This window comes from Carcharhinus amblyrhynchos, chromosome 4 (assembly GCF_965287045.1).
Source record: "Carcharhinus amblyrhynchos chromosome 4, sCarAmb.v2.hapA, whole genome shotgun sequence".
NCBI classification, from domain to species: domain Eukaryota; kingdom Metazoa; phylum Chordata; class Chondrichthyes; order Carcharhiniformes; family Carcharhinidae; genus Carcharhinus; species Carcharhinus amblyrhynchos.
The window spans coordinates 136,959,586-136,975,650 of NC_137327.1; the positions used below are offsets into that span (position 1 = coordinate 136,959,586).

The 16,065-nt window shown below is 44.4% G+C and overlaps 1 protein-coding gene across 5 annotated transcripts in view; it reads left to right on the forward strand.

The window, feature by feature from the left end:
• Nucleotides 1–16,065, forward strand: part of LOC145342393 (serine/threonine-protein kinase PAK 3) — a 247,444-nt gene that overhangs the window by 114,386 nt on the left and 116,993 nt on the right. Inside the window, exon 1 of one of the 5 annotated variants that reach the window (XM_080187943.1) lies at nucleotides 7,667–8,047. The exons of 2 other annotated variants lie outside the window; for them this stretch is intronic. The gene's annotated coding sequence lies outside the window, so the exon portion shown is untranslated. Of the gene's footprint in view, nucleotides 1–7,666; nucleotides 8,048–16,065 lie in introns of those variants that run through there. 2 more of the 5 variants (XM_080187946.1, XM_080187947.1) reach the window with 2 other exon arrangements.

Consider the following 16,065-nt stretch of genomic DNA (forward strand, 5'->3'; position numbering starts at 1 on the left):
TTGCCTCAGTTGATTCAGCATGTTGTTACGGATATGGTTCTGGGGAAAAAAATCTTCCTAATCTGTGTGAGTGACAACAGGATGAAATAGAACATTTTTGCATTTTTATGTGTAGATGCTGCAAAGGTTTATTTAAAGCGATTGGTGGATTAGGTAAATGTGCTTGTTAATGGATTATCCCTACACATTAGCACGTGGGTGGCATAGTGACTGTGTGGAGTTTGCACATTTTTCTCGTGTTCCAGTTTCCTTCCACACTCCAAAGATGTGCGGGTTAAGTGGATTGGCAGGCTAAATTGCCGCTTTGTGTCCCAAGATGTGTAGGTTAGGAGGATTAGCAAGGTAAATATTAGGGGTTACGGGATGGGGGGGGGCGGCGTTGTTGGGCTTGGGTGAGATGCTCTGTTGTAGAGTCTCTGCAGACTTGATGGGCCGAATGGCCTCTTTCTGCACTGTAGGTGTTCCATGAATGCAGAATGTCACTGAATGGGGGAATACGTTTGAACCCCACTGCAACAATAATGTTTTTTCTGTGATTCCTCTTCACTTGATGCCCAAACTAGCTGAGGTCCTGCAGGAAATGGGAAAATGAACAAAACTACGACCTTCCCTTATGCTTCGGCTCTGACTAGCCCGAGCCTGGTAGCTACCCGCAACCTTCATCTGTTTGTTCAGTTGAAGTATGCAGCTGAGGAGTGAACACATTGAAGTTAAAGCTTTAACAAAAAAGCACAATGGCAGCAATCTCTGCTATTCCTGGGGTGGTTTTCCTTATCGACCCTCTCAAAATGCACACGTTAATGATCAGCTTCATGAAAGCAAAGATGCCAATAAGATCTTCCGTGCAAGATAATTTGAAAGTTTCCCATTATCAGCCACATCTGACATGAAACTGCTGAGTACAAGGTTATTAAATATTGAAGAACGAACATGCCACCGGCTGTCAGGAATATTAAATTGTAGTCGTTGAGCTAAATAAAAATGTAATATTAATGGGATGTTTTGTCATTGTGTTGTTCATAATGATCACCGTCCTACTGAGCAAGAGGAAAATTGGCTTCTCCGACACACTTATATCTTCACAGATTCATTACAGTGCTGGAGGAGGCCATTTGGCCCATCAGATCTGCAATGGCTCTCTGAAGGAACTTTTTACTCACTCTTTGGTCTTATCCTATAACCTTGCATAATCTCTTTTTCAGATAGCAATCCAATTCCCTTTTGAATACCTCGATTAAACCTATCTCTACCACCCTCCCAAAAGTTCATTCCAAATTCCAACCACCCCCTGGATGAACAAATTGTTCCTTACACCACTTCTACCCCTTTTACCCAATAATTTGAATCTGTGCCCTCTATTTCTAGATGCTCTTTTGAGTGGAAACGGTTTCTTACAATTTACCCTATCCATACCCCTCAAGATCTGGAATACCTCTAATGAGTCCCTTCTCAGTCTTTTAAGGATAATAGTCCCAACCTCTTCAGTCTATCCTTATAGCTATAGTTCTTTATCCACGAAATCATTCTTATGAATCTTGTCTGTCATTTCTCCATTGCCTTCACATCCTTCCACATGGGACCAGTATGGAACCCAGAGCTGGACACAGTACTCCAGACAGGAGCCTAACTAGTGTTTTTAAAAGTTCAACATGACCTCCTTACTCTTGCACTCAATGCCCCTATTAATAAAAGCTAAGATACTATATGCTTTATTAACTGCTCTCTCAACCTCAACTGCTTCACTATTATGTAGAGTAGTGGTGGACAACCTGTGGTCCGGGAGACACATGCAGCCCACCGGGCTTCTGAGTGCGGCCCATGAGACATCTTGTTGACTGTTGTCACATTCCGCTGGCTTTCATCTACTTGGATTTTTTTTCCTACCGGTACGAGTGAATTGATACACACATAAAGCAAGGGCATGTGAAGTGAGGTGTGTGCTAATTGCACCCCACATTGACTGTGAGAGCCGTACGCTTCCTCTGCATCCAATCGAGGGTAAATATTTATCTTGTTTTTACAATTTGAAGTTGATGACAGTTCTATTGTGCGGAGGGTGTGGAGAGTCTGCAGAAGGATCTAGATAGGCTGGGCGAATGGGCCAGGAAATGGCAAGTGGAATTTAATGTTGGCAAGTGTGAGGTGGTCCACTTTGGTAGGAAGGATGGTAGGAAGGACTATTACTTATGGGGCAAAAAACTGCAGCAGGCGACGGTGCAGAGGGACCTCGGGGTCCTTGTGCATGAGTCGCAAAAACCCAGCTTGCAGGTGCAGCAGGTGGTCAGGAAGGCGAATGGGATTCTGGCCTTCATAGCGAGGGGGATTGAATGTAAAAGTAGGGAGGTCTTGCTGCAGCTGTATAGGGCATTGGTGAGGCCGCAGCTGGAGTACTGTGTGCAGTTTTGGGCGCCGCACCTGCGCAAAGATATTTTGGCCTTGGAGGGAGTGCAGAGGAGGTTTGCTAGGCTGATACCGGAGTTGAGGGGGTTGAGCTATGAGGAGAGGCTGAATAAACTGGGCTTGTACTCATTAGAGTTTAGAAGAATGAGGGGAGATCTCATTGAGACGTATAAGATGATGAATGGGATGGATAGGATAGAGGTGGAGAGACTCTTCCTGCTCAAAAAAGACAGTAGGACTAGGGGGCACAGCCTCAAGATAAAAGGGGGGGCGGTTTAGAACGGAGTTGAGGAGGAACTTCTTCACTCAAAGGGTGGTGAATCTCTGGAATTCTCTGCCCGTTGAAGTGGTGGAGGCTGCCTCGCTAAATATTTTTAAGACGCGGGTTGATGGGTTTTTGATAAGAGAGGGGATTAAGGGTTATGGGGAGAGGGCGGGAAAGTGGAACTGAGCAGCGACAGATCAGCCATGATCTTATTGAATGGCGGGGCAGGCTCGAAGGGCTAGATGGCCTACTCCTGCTCCTATTTCTTATGTTCTTATGTTCTATTAATATATGAATGATGAAGCATTTTCTATAACTTGCTATGAAATATTTGCTGAGTGTTAAATGCATTCAATCTTATTCAGGGCTCATGGTTAGTGGACAAGCCCGATTTCAATCTTGTGGCCCACTGAGATGAAGGAGGGCCACTCATGCTAGCCCACACATTAGCCTAGGTTGCCCATTACTGGGGTAGAGAATGGACAGCAGGACTTTGCAGGTAGTGAAGGATTTGATAACTAAAATACATTGAATTTGGAAAATGCATCCAATGCAAATCTTGCCTGGTTGTTTGATCCAATTCAGTAACAATTCCTTAATAGTTGATAATCCCTTAAGGGGAGGCAATGGCTTAGTGGTATTATTGCTCGACTATTAATCCAGAAACTCAGCTAACGTTCTGAGATCCTGGGTTCAAATCCTGCTACAGCAGATGGTGGAATTGAAATTTAATTTTAAAAAAAATCAGGAATTCAGAATTTGCTGATGATAGTGAACTGCTGTCAATTGTCAGAAAAACCCATCTGGTTCACTAAAGACCCTTAGGGAAGGAAGTACATGTGACCACAGTAAAGTGGCTGACTCTCAACTGTTCTTGGGCAATAAGGGATGGGCAAAAATGATGGCCAGAAGGCGACACCCATGTCCCACGAACAAATATAGAAAAATACATCTTATAAGCAAAATGTTGATGAATGTAAAACAGTTGACAAGTAACAAAAACAAAACTAAACAAAAATAGTCACTACCTCTGCTAGTTTATATCTTCGTATTATCTTTTGCAGATACTTGAGATTAGTTTCCTGCAGTAGCTACTTAGAAAGATTTCTGCAGTTTACTTTTTGTAGGGTTGTGTAACCTCCTTTTGGGGGAGAATGTGCAATTACGGATATTTCAGCATGTATTTCTTCACTGGTTTTACCTTGTCCAAGACAGTGCAGTTGCTTTTTTAATTGCTGTAGGAAAATAATGGAAGGAATACATAAATATGCACCCCTTTCATCTTGCAAAGCAAAACAAAAAATAATGATTGCAAAATTTGGCTGTGCAGCATCCGTATTTTTGGCACGACAGATGTTGTTGTGTGCCCAAAATACCATCTGTGCCATGCAAGTACATTTCTAGTGCAGCCCATGCCAGGCACCATCCTGATGTCTGTACCTGTTGCACACAGCCCTCCAGCTTCTGAACAGGGCTGTCTGCAACCCTGAAGGCGAGTGTGGCAATGAATAACTTTGCATTGGGCTCTTTCTAGGCTGGATGTTGGGACATCATCTTCATTTTGCAGCTTGCTGTCTAATTTTGCGTAAAGATGGTGACTGAAGCCCTGTGTAGATGACTATGTTGCCTGTCTCTTCCCAGAGAGAAGCAGGCAGAGTTTTGCTAGGATACTGGGCTTCCTCGTGGAGGGTGACATTGAGTTCAGATACATTTCATGGAATCCTTAAAGTGCAGGAGGAGGCCATTTGGCCCATTGAATCTGGACTGACTCTCTGACAGAGCATCTTACAAGGTCCCACTGCCCTATCCCTGTAACCCCGTGCATTACTCTGCTAATCCCCCTAACCTTCACATCTTGGGACACCTAAATGGGCAATTTAGCCAAACCGCCTAACTGCACATCTCTGGGAGGAAACCTAAGCACCCAGAGGAAACCCACACAGACACGGGGAGAACATGCAGAGTCCACACTGTCCTCCAAGGCCAGAACTGAGCCTGGGTCTCTGGATTTGTGAGGTGGCAATGCTAACCACTGTGCCACCATGCCAGTGCTGAGGGTAAATTCGGAGAGGCACCGCAACTGCACTGGGTTCCACTTCCTATTCTCCAACGGTTCCACTTCCTATTCTCCAACAGTTCCACCCTTTAGCGAGCCTCTGCTTCTGACCATTGTACTGCAGTCTTGGCCACAACGCAGAAATTAAAGCCATCACCTTCTTCCATCGGGAAAAAGATACAAAAGTCTGAGGAAACATGCCAACCAACTCAAGAACAGCTTCTTCCCTGCTGCCATCAGACTTCTGAATGGACCTACCTTGCATTAAGTTGATCCTTCTCTACACCCTAGCTATGATTGTAACACTACATTCTGCACTCTCTCGTTTCCTTCACTATTAACGGTATGCACTGACTGTATAGCGCGCAAGAAATAATACTTTTCACTGTATGTTAATACATGTGATAATAATAACTCAAATCAAATCAAAGAGAAATAATCTGTAGCAATTTTTTTAAACAAACCATCCAATATTCCATTCAAAAGTCAGGGAATCAACCTTGTACATTCCCTTGGTGCCTGTTTATTTGATGATTTGTCTTCAGCCACCAGAAGCTGCATCATTGAGGGATCAGTCACTAGGGTAATAGAGTTGCCACCATGTCAGTGCTGGATAGGGTGGTCTGCAAGCTCTACACAAAGCTCTGTGTGTGTAAGTTGGCACTGGAGTCTGCCATGCTCCTTGATGGTGAACACAGGCATTCAGGCAGGCCTGCCAATCCATGAGCATTTCTATCTGCATACCCACCAACCCTTTTTCTTGTAGGCTGCCCCAACAGATTCCTTCTCTGCGTCTGTGGTAGCAGAACCCTCCAGCAAGTTGACATCTGCTTTTACCTTTTCCTTCTGCCCTGGCTGTAGGTCACTTATGCCCAGTGTCGCATCACATACAGATCAATCCCATCTCTAAACCCCCTGTCAGTTTCTCCAAGGACAACGCTTCATCACATTCCGTCTCTTGTTGTTCTTACACATTTTTTTTGTTTCGACACCACTGCCAGGTGAGGTTGCAGTCATTGGGTACCTGAAAAGGGAAAGGCACAAGGCTGGGCAGAATGCATTACCTTCCAGCAAGCAGAGCGGAGGAAAGCAAGAGTGAAATATTTGCACCATTGCAACTTGTGGATCAGAAGGGATTGTGAGACGAGGGGAACCTGGTTGATCTTTCTCTACACCCTAGCTATGACAGTAACACTACATTCTGCACCCTTTCCTTTCCTTCTCCCCATGTACTCTAGAAACAGTATGCTTTATATAGTGCACAAGAAACAATACTTTTTACTGTATCCCAATATATGTGACAATAATGAATTAAATCAAGTCAAAAAAGTGTAATGTAAGAAGGAAGAGGATTTTGTCACAATATACTACCAATTTGGATCCCTTCAACTCTGCCTGAGTTGTAGCCACTGTAATGTTGACAAGCACCGTTTCCTCCATTGGAGTAAGGACTTGCAACCATGCCTGTCCCATGCCAGTTTCCTTCAAGCGAAAGGGAAGTTTGACAGTCAGTACGCTGCAGTCTTTCCGGGTGATAGGCCTGTTATGGATTAACCTAGCAGCATGTGCCAGCTGTGAGATGTGAGCACGAGACTCACGGCGGGTGATGCGAGCCTATGAATATTTGGCATCAGTCCTGATTGGTAGAGATTATTGGTAGGTGAACAAAGGGGAGGCGGTGCATTAAGCAATGTGTGTGAGGCTGGTGGTAGGATGTAGCATTTGACCACATTAACTGACCATGACTACTCGTGTGAGGTCATTGAGTTTCTTCCAGCGTTACAAGCAGTCCTCAGGGTTAGACTGCTGCTGCTGACTGGCACTGATACCAGTGCTGCCTCACTTGTCAGTTTGTCTGGGGGACCTCCTGGTGCCTTGTGGATAGGGGGGCATCACACCTTCTCTTGACCTCCTGCACCAAGGTCTCCAGTGCCGCTTTAGAGAAACCTGGTGTGCCCACACCGTGCCATGTCGCACCATCGCTTTGTCTGAACCAGCTCAAACTGACTTCTAGAATGACATCCAACTGCTGCTCAGTTAAAATGACCCTCCCCTTTCATGAGGTTCTGGTTGCAAGCCAGCTTGAACTGGTGCCAGCCTTTCATGGTTTTGTGCCCTGCCGCTGCCCCCAGCCAGATGTAGCCACACACCAGTGTGCAATCTGCAAGCATGTAAATGAGCAAACAGTGCAAAGTTTGCGTGCTTGCCTGCATTGGAAGCAGTGGGCGCGGGGGGTTAATGGTACATCCCTTCTGGTTTTGGGGGAACCAGATGCTCAATCGGGTGAACTGAGTTAAAGTGATGGTCAGTGAATGACAGATACCCCAGAGTGTGGAGGAGAATCCTGGATTCTCAGTGCCATCCAGCCACCTCCTTCCTGGGGAGTGGACAATGGCTCGGAGCAAGCCCAGTCTTTACCGCACTGTGTGCGGATTAATATTCTGTAAACATTCAGCAGTTAAGACTCAGACAATGAGTAATAGCCCCTTGAGCAAGTCTCTGGATTGCCAGCAGCGTCCCATCATCTGTTAGTAGCTTCAGGACAGATGTCATGGTTTTATATTTAATTGGGTACAATCATGAATATAGTTGGTTGGTTCTGTTGGCATATTAATGAATATAGTTGGTTGCTTCTAGGGTGGGGGGTGTGTGTGTGTGTACCAGCTGGATCCTGGCGTGAGACCCTGGCTATCGGTTGTGCTTGCCGGCTGGAGGAAGTTACGCTGCTGTTACAGATTCACTCCCCTTTTCTCTCTGGTTGTGTTGCCCTATCTTGTTTCCTGCTCGTTCGCCCTTCATCTGAATCGTGTTTTTTAAGACCCTGCTGTTAAGTGTACGCAGGCTTGGGGGGGGGGGGGTAACAAGGGAAGCGAGGAGCTGGGGAAAGGGTTTCCACAGCAACTGATTCAGAGAAGGCACAGAGAGCTTTTTTACCCCACCCCCAGAGCCCAGTCTGTCCTCCAGCTCCAAGCAGCTGCTCCATGGACCCGGCCAATGAACGAAGGCTGACATCATATTGAAATGAACGCCAATGACATTATCAGATCCGGGCTCAGCCAATCAGTCGGGGATCAATAAATGACAACTTTGCCTGGGGAAGATCAGCAGCCGAGTGTTTGAGGATTTCTCAGAGAGAGAGAGAGAGAGGAGGACTCGAGAAGCTGGGGCGAGAGGGGGAAATGTAAAAACTAAATACAGCAAAACAAAAAGCCAGCAGCCTGGATGAGCCTGAGGTCTGTGCTCAAGGGGAGAGGAAAAATAACTTGGTATGCAGTGGAGGTGGAAAAGGTTTAGAATGGCAAGAATGGCATACCCCCCATTTACAGGTAATACTTTGAGTGTGTGTGTGGATTTGCATGGCTTTATTTTTTATATATATTTAAATCTCACTTGGCATAGATTTTTATGCAAAGGTGTATGCAGAGGCCACTGCCAAACCCGTCTGCCCATCCCCAAAAATAATGAGAATGACATGTCGAAAAACTAGTTTTCTACCCTACCCCCACTGCATGTTGGCTTTTGGGTGCAGTCAGTTGGTTTTCATATTTTTTTTTCTCTCTCTCTGTCTCTGTTCCTCAGTTAAGTCTGCACGAGTGAGCTTTCCATTATGACAAATAGAAGTAAGCTTTTAAAAATTCATGCTGTTGAAATCCTGCACCCTTTTCTCTCCCCATCCCCCGTCTCTCTCTCTCTCTCTGTGTGTCTCTCACACACACTGTACCTTCTACCTGCACGCCAGGGACTTGCTGTGTTGGGTGCGTTTACGGTGTAAATGTATTCACATTTGTGCAGTGGTTATCGCAATGTGTTTTCTGACAGTTAATGCAGCGATTGAGTGGATGACAGCATTAGCGAGTGGTGTAGTTAGTCATAGATCATTTTTTTCTCTCTCTCTTCCTTTTTTTTCCCTTCCGATTTGAGCTTTTTATCATTGCAGTACGCTGGGGCATTCACTGTGTTTTAACTATTTAAATACCTTTTCGTGTCTGAGAGATTCTCTTTCTTTAACCTCCCCCCCCGTCCCCCGCCACCGCCACCACCTTCTTCAACCAGTTCCTATGTCCGTAACCCCGCTCTGTTGGTTGTGTGTAAAGAGAGAGAAAGCAAACAGTTGGTTTTGAATCACAGCAAGTGGATTACTGGATGTGCGTTAGTTTTTTTTCGCAAGAGCTTGCCATCCGCGAGAGAACACATGAGCTGGCCACCCAAGTCATGAGTCCAGATGGGAACTGTGCAATAGTGCAGAGCACTGTCGAAGATTGGTGGAGAATGGGGTGAGGGAATTGTCCCTGTCCGCAAAAGGAGGAAACTTTGAGCATTTTTAGAATAAAAATAATAGCAATCAGCAGCTAGTAATCGAACAGTTGGATAATGGAAGCTTGAACCTTGGTTTTGTTGTACAATAATCCCAGCTGAAGCATAAATAATAAAACATTGATGGTGTAAAAAATAAACAAGAGGCAGTCAAATCGGTAGAGAAACTGAAGTGGGAAGGAGTTCATCAAGAAACACTTCATTTATTTTGCATTTCATATCCTGAAGTAACTTCAGTGAAAGCCCATTTAAAATGAAATAAATGTAAAATTTGCAAGTACAGCAGTATTCTGAATAGTACAACGAATGTGGAGTTAAGAATGGAATTTAAAGAGGCTGAGCAGAACCAGAGATATTGCACAGAAAGAAAGGTTAAAAAATTATAGTACTCATTCTGACAGAACAAATGACACTGATCTTTCTGAGGATGCTCTTTATATTTTGTCAGTTCAAATTTGATATCCTGATCACACTCAGCTTGCAAGATGGCTTTTAAAGTGGATGTGTAAGGAGGAGAGGTGGTTGTGTGTGTGTGTGTGTGTGTGAGTGAATGGAGAACATCACAGGCCATTTGTTCTGTGTTTCTTATTATTGCAAGTCACTCCCCAGCAGGAGTCACTAAAGAGTGATCTGGAAAGAGAACTGCTGCTTTTCCTTTTTCCAAGGCCCAGGATTGGAGGTGTTGAGGAGAGTTGTAATGTGCTCGTGACAACCAGGGTCAAATCTGGAATCACCTTTGTCAGAACAGGTTCCACATTTAGATGCGCGTGTCACAACCCAGCCAATAAACCATCAGACGTGCTTTTCTTTTGGGTTAATTTTCATTCCTAAACCCTTTCATTTTTCTTGATCTTCCCATTCAGTCACAGATCTTTGGAAGGAAAAGAGGCACTTGTCCACTACTAGCTTAGACTGTCAAATGACAATTTTTCCTCTATTCTTTTACCTTTGCTGCTGTTCTCTTTGAAATCACAGCTCAGTGAAATGTATAAAATTCTGGGCAGATGCCGAGAGGCTATTTTCCCTGGCTGAAATTTCCAGAACCAGGGAACATAGTTTCGGGTGGCAGTTTAAGACTGAGACGAGAAGTTGTTTCTTCGCTCAGCTGGTTGTGAATCTTCAGAATTGTCTATGTCACAAAGCTGTGGAGTTTGTTGTTGGCTGGAATTTCACTGCCATGGGAATTAGGGTGGACAAACCTCTGATGGTTTATTCTTTACTTAGAGGGTAGTAAGGGCGTGGAATGCCTTGCCTGCAGCAGTTGTGGACTCGCCAACTTTAAGGGCGTTCAAATGGTCAGTGGATAGGCATATGGATAACATTGGAATAGATTAGGTTAGAGGGTCATTAGATTGGTTCCACTGGTCAGTGCAACATCGAGGGCCGAAGGGCCTGTACTGCGCTGGAATGTTCTATGACGGTGGAAAGACCCATTTGACTTGGGTGGGATTTTACAGTTCTGGGACAGGTCAGGCTGTAAAATCCTGCTCGTTGAGCAAGACTGAGATTCATGGCATTTTGGACACTGTAGGAATTGAGGGAGGGACATCAGGACACAACAGGAAAGTGGAGTTGAGGAAGATGAACCTTGATCTTCTTGCATGGCAGAATGAGCCTTCTCTGGATGTTTTCCCCTGTTGAACATTTTTAGAACAAGAGGCCATCGGATAAGGAGTGCCAGAATTAAAACAGGAACGAGGAGGAATTATTCATTCATAGAGTTATGGATCTACTCCAGAGAGCAATGGACACTGTAATACTAAACAAATTTGAGGAGAGAGGTTTTTGATTAGTAGCTGGATGAAGAATTATGAGGAGCAGGCAGGAAGGTGAAGATGAGATCAGTCATTAGGGTGGCACAGTGGTTAGCGCTGCTGCCTCACAGTGCCAGGGACTTGGTTTCAATTCTGGCTTTGGGTTGCTTTCTATGTGGCGTTTGTATTTTCCACTTGGGTTTCTTCTGAGTACTTTGGTTTCCTCCCACACTCCCAAGATTTGCGGGTTAGGTGCATTGGCCATGCTAAGTTTCCCCCTTAGTGTCAGTAAGACTAGCAGAGTAAATAATGGATAAACAGAGATCCATTATTTGCTGAAGTCCAGGTCTGAGGTGTTTGAGTTTAAGTAACCCTAACCTGTACAATGCCAGATATGATCTACAGAGATCCAAGCTGGAGTCCCAGGCTAGCCATACAGACCCCTGCTGACTATGGCAAGATCTGCAGGACATAACAGGTTACAAAATGAAGGTGTTTAAAATCGCTGGCTCAGACACACCCCTCCCTGATGAGTTCAATGCATCCTATACCAGTTTTGAGCAAGAGGTCAGTGAGATCACACTCTCCACCCTGGAAGCCTCAGGTGAACCTGTGTCTGAGGGTAACCATTGCAGATGTCAGAGCAGCCTTTCCGAAGGTGAAACCCTGGAAAGTGATTGGCCTGAATGGGGTACCCGGAAGAGCAGTCAGTTCCTGTGCAGACCTACTAGTGGAGTATTCGCTGACATTTTCAACCTCTCTTTACAATCATCTGAAGTCCACATCTGCTTCAAGAAGACAACCATCATCCCGGAACCAAAAAAAGCCAGGCAGTGTGCCTTGATGACTATCGCCTGGTGGCTCTGACATCCGTCATCATGAAGTGCTTTGAAAGGTTAGTCGATGCACAAATCAGTTCCAGCCTCCTGGATTGCCTGCATCCACTACAGTTTGCCTACTGCCACAACAGTCCACAGCAGATGCCATCTCCGTGGCTGTGGAATACCTAGAAAACAAGGACACCTATGTCAGGTTCCTATTTAACGATGAAAGCTCAGCCTTCAACATAAGAACATAAGAAGTAGGAGCAGGAGTAGGCCATCTAGCCCTTCGAGCCTGCCCCGCCATTCAATAAGATCATGGCTGATCTGAAGTGGATCAGTTCCACTTTCCCGCCTTCTCCCCATAACCCTTAATTCCCTTGTCTATCAGAAACCTATCTACCTGTGACTTAAATATATTCAGCGAGGTAGCCTCCACCACTTCAACGGGCAGAGAATTCCAGAGATTCACCACCCTTTGAGTGAAGAAGTTCCTCCTCAACTCCGTTCTAAACTGCACCCCTGTTATCTTGAGGCTGTGCCCTCTAGTCCTGCTGTCCTTTCTAAGCAGGACGAATCTCTCTACCTCTACCCTATCCATCCCCTTCATTATCTTATACGTCTCTATAAGGTCCCCCCCTCATCCTTCTAAACTCCAACGAGTACAGGCCCAGTCTATTTAGTCTCTCTTCATAGTCCAACCCCCTCATCTCCAGTATCAGCCTAGTGAACCACCTCTGCACTCCCTCCAAGGCCAAAATATCCTTGCGCAAGTGCGGTGACCAAAACTGCACACAGTACTCCAGCTGCGGCCTCACCAGTGCCCTGTACGGTTGCAGCAAGACCTCCCTGCTTTTATATTCTATCCCCCTCGCTATAAAGGCCAGCGTCCCATTCAACATCATTATGCCGATGAAACTCATCTCCGAACTTCATGGCCTGGGGTTCAGCTCCTCCCTCTGCGATTGGATCCTGAACTTACTAACCCACAATCAATAAGGATAGGCAACAACACCTCTGTTCATCCTCCACTCCCATAAGGCTGTGTCCTCAACCGCTTACTATATTCCTTTGTATACTTGCCTGTGTGGATAAATTCCCCTCCAAATTGATGTTCAAGTTTGCTAATGACACCACCATCGTGGGTCAGATCTCAAACAAAGTTGAGGCAGGGTAGGAGAAAGAGATAGCCAAACTGACACAACAACAATGATCCCTCTCTGTGTCTACTGATGACGCCTGTCAGGGGGAAAACCCACCTGGTTCAATAACGTCCTTTTTTTTAACGGAAGAGGAAACCTGGCCTACGTCTGACTTCAGAGCCACAGTGATGTGATTGACCCTCAACTGCCCTCTGAGCAACTAGGGATGGGCAATAAATATTGATGATGTGGGTATGCCGGCGTTGGACTGGCGTAAACACAGTAAACAGGTGACGAAGGGGCTAACCCCCGAAAGCTTGTGAGTCTATTATCAAATAAATCGGTTGGACTAAAACCTGGTGTTGTCAGACTTTTTACAATAAATATTGGCCAGCCAGTGATACCATGCTCCATGAAAATTTTTGAAAGGTCAGTAAAACAAAGGAGATGGTCATTGATTGCAGGATGTGCCCCTGTCTACATCAATAGGAACAAAGTAGAAAGGGTCATGAGCCTTAAGTTTTTTTTTTAGGTATTGAGATGACCATCAACTTGTTGTTCTTCTCTTCCCGCCCCAACAAGCTGATACAAAAGTCTGAGGACGCATACCAACTGACTCAAGAACAGCTTCTTCCCTGCTGCCATCAGACTTTTGAATGGACCTACCTTTACATTAAGTTGATCTTTCTCCACACCCTAGCTATAACTGTTAACACTACATTCTGCAGTCTCTCCTTCTCTATGTACTGCATGCTTTGTCTGTATAGCATTCAAGAAATAATACTTTTCACAGTATACTAATATATATGACAATATAAATCAAATAAGTGAGGATAGGGCCTGGGTGGGATTGTGGTCAGTGCGTACTCAATGTGTCAAATGGCCTCCTTCTGCACTGTAGGGATTCTACAATGGTACATATTGGCGGAGCAGCGTGGAGCTGAATTGCCTGCTCCTAGTTCTTGTTTTCGTGCTCTTACCTGAGATTTGGAGCTTCAGTGTACTTGTGAGGGGGCCCTCCACACAAGTATAGTCTGTGCTGAGCTGTTACTTTGAATGGTAGATGCAACTTAAATATTAGGAAAGGGTTGAAATTTTAATCTCCTGTTTAACCATTTTAGAATCTGCATCGAAATGCCATGAGGTTGAAGGAAACAGAAACAAACTGAACTTTTACACTGTGTAAAATATTTAAGTGTCCAATATGAATAAAAGCAAAGTTGAGATAAAATTATCACCAGAGTAGCTGGTGTGGGAAAATATTACAAAGCAAATTGTGGAAAAATATTTGAACTGGTCAGAATCTCCATTTTTTGGGGGATCCAGAAATTTTCTATTTGAATCTATATCCAAAAGGAAGGTCATGCATTCTAGGCTAAGATGCTGCAGGGTGTTTATTTACCTGGGCACATCAAGGATGTTACTGTGTTTCATCTTGTCAGTAATAAGGGCTATATTTTAGCTGGGGAAATGGGATTAGGGAGGTGAGTTTTGTTTGAAGGCCCACCCCCCTAACAGGAACCAGGCAAAGCTTCCCATTTTGGCGTGGGTGAGGGATTATTAATCGGTCAGTGTTTGGGGATGACAGCCAATTTGTGCCTGGAGGTAGGACGTCAGCAAAATCAGGCCACATTGCAGCCTAGCTCAGCAAGCTTTGTCTTGGTTGTCAACCGTGCTTGCTCTTTTTTTTCATGAACGTGAGTCTTTAGATTGTCTAGAATAGAGTAGGAAAACATTATTGAAATTTCATCACTGTGGTGTGGATTTTCTTCAAACCTTTCGTGTTTTCTGTGTTGCCCCCATGTTTGCCGATCCTGTTCCTGACAGGAAGGAACTGTTTAGTTTTACATAGCTGTCCAGCCCTGTGAAAACTTTCATACCCCAACAGGGCTGTTCTTAAGTAACTGATTTGTCTCAAATTAGTAAAGCAGGCAACTTCACTTGCCTATCTTTACCAAAAATTGGCATTCACTAGAGTGCAGACAGGACATGGGCTGCCTTGTTTTTCAGCCATCTCAAATCAACTGAATCCCAACAATGAAAATTTCTGCTCCAAATATTTGTTTGACAGGTGTGATGGTTCTACATTTTAACGGCGACTATAACTTGAATTTTGTTCTTTGAACGTGCACTTCTTCTGGTCAGCATAGCTGAGATATTCTGCCTTAAATTTTCTCAAAACTTTTCAGTTAGTGGTTGGTTCCTTGAGCGATGTAAGTTTGTACGGAACACAACAGCTGGCTCTGAAGAACCAAAACTGTGCAACATGCACTGATTGCATTTTTGCAATCTTGCTCAAGTGTAACTGAAACCATATTGATGTCTTTACACTGAAACCCTTCTCATTTGTGCCTACTTTCACTTTGAAGTGTTCATTGTTAGATGAGAGAATTTGTGCACTATCTTTTATGTCCTCAGAATTATAGCACTTTTATGTTTGAGAACATAGCAGGAGATAAAGTTCAATAATGGTGATTTGATCTATATGTCCAGTTATAATGGAAGGTGCCAGCAGGAATGTGTCGCATTGTAATCACGAATCATGGCCTTGTGTTAGTATTGTTTGACTGTTCACCCAGAAACTCAGCTAATGTTCTGGGGTCCCGGGTTCAAATCCTGCCATGGATGATGGAATTTGAATTTAATTTATATAAAAAATCTGGAATTAAGAATCTACTGATGACCATGAAACCATTGTTGAATGTCAGGGGCAAAACTCATCTGGTTCATAAGTTTTTTTTTTAAGGAAGGAAATCTGCCATCCCTACCTGGTCTGGCCTACATGTGACTCCAGAGTGATAGCAATGTTGTTGACTCTCCCAAGAAAGGGGCAATAAATGCTGGCCAATCAGCAATGCTCATGTCCCATGAATGAATCAAGTGCTTTTATTTTTCCTTTGTTGGAATTTATAATGGGGGGAAAATAAAATGATTATGACTGTAAAATAGTGTGCACTCTGGATCAACTATCCCCACCTTTTTTAAACTCCTCTGCCTGAAAGGAGTGACAGCAGTGTATTGTCCAGATAGACAGGGTCATCCTCTGAGGGCCAGGGTTCAAATCCAAACACGGCCACTGGTAAAACTTGAATTGAATTAAAAGTCTCGTGGCCATGAAATGATTGTTGTTTCTTTTAAAAAAAAACCTCTGGTTCCCTGATGTCCTTTTTTTTTGTAGGGAAAGAAATCTGCTGTCTTTACTTAAAATCTGGCCAACATGAGTGGGGTGGCACAGTGGTTAGCATTGCTGCCTCAGGACCTGGGTTCTATTCCCATGTTGGGTTACTGTCAGTGTGGTGTCTGCACGTTCTCA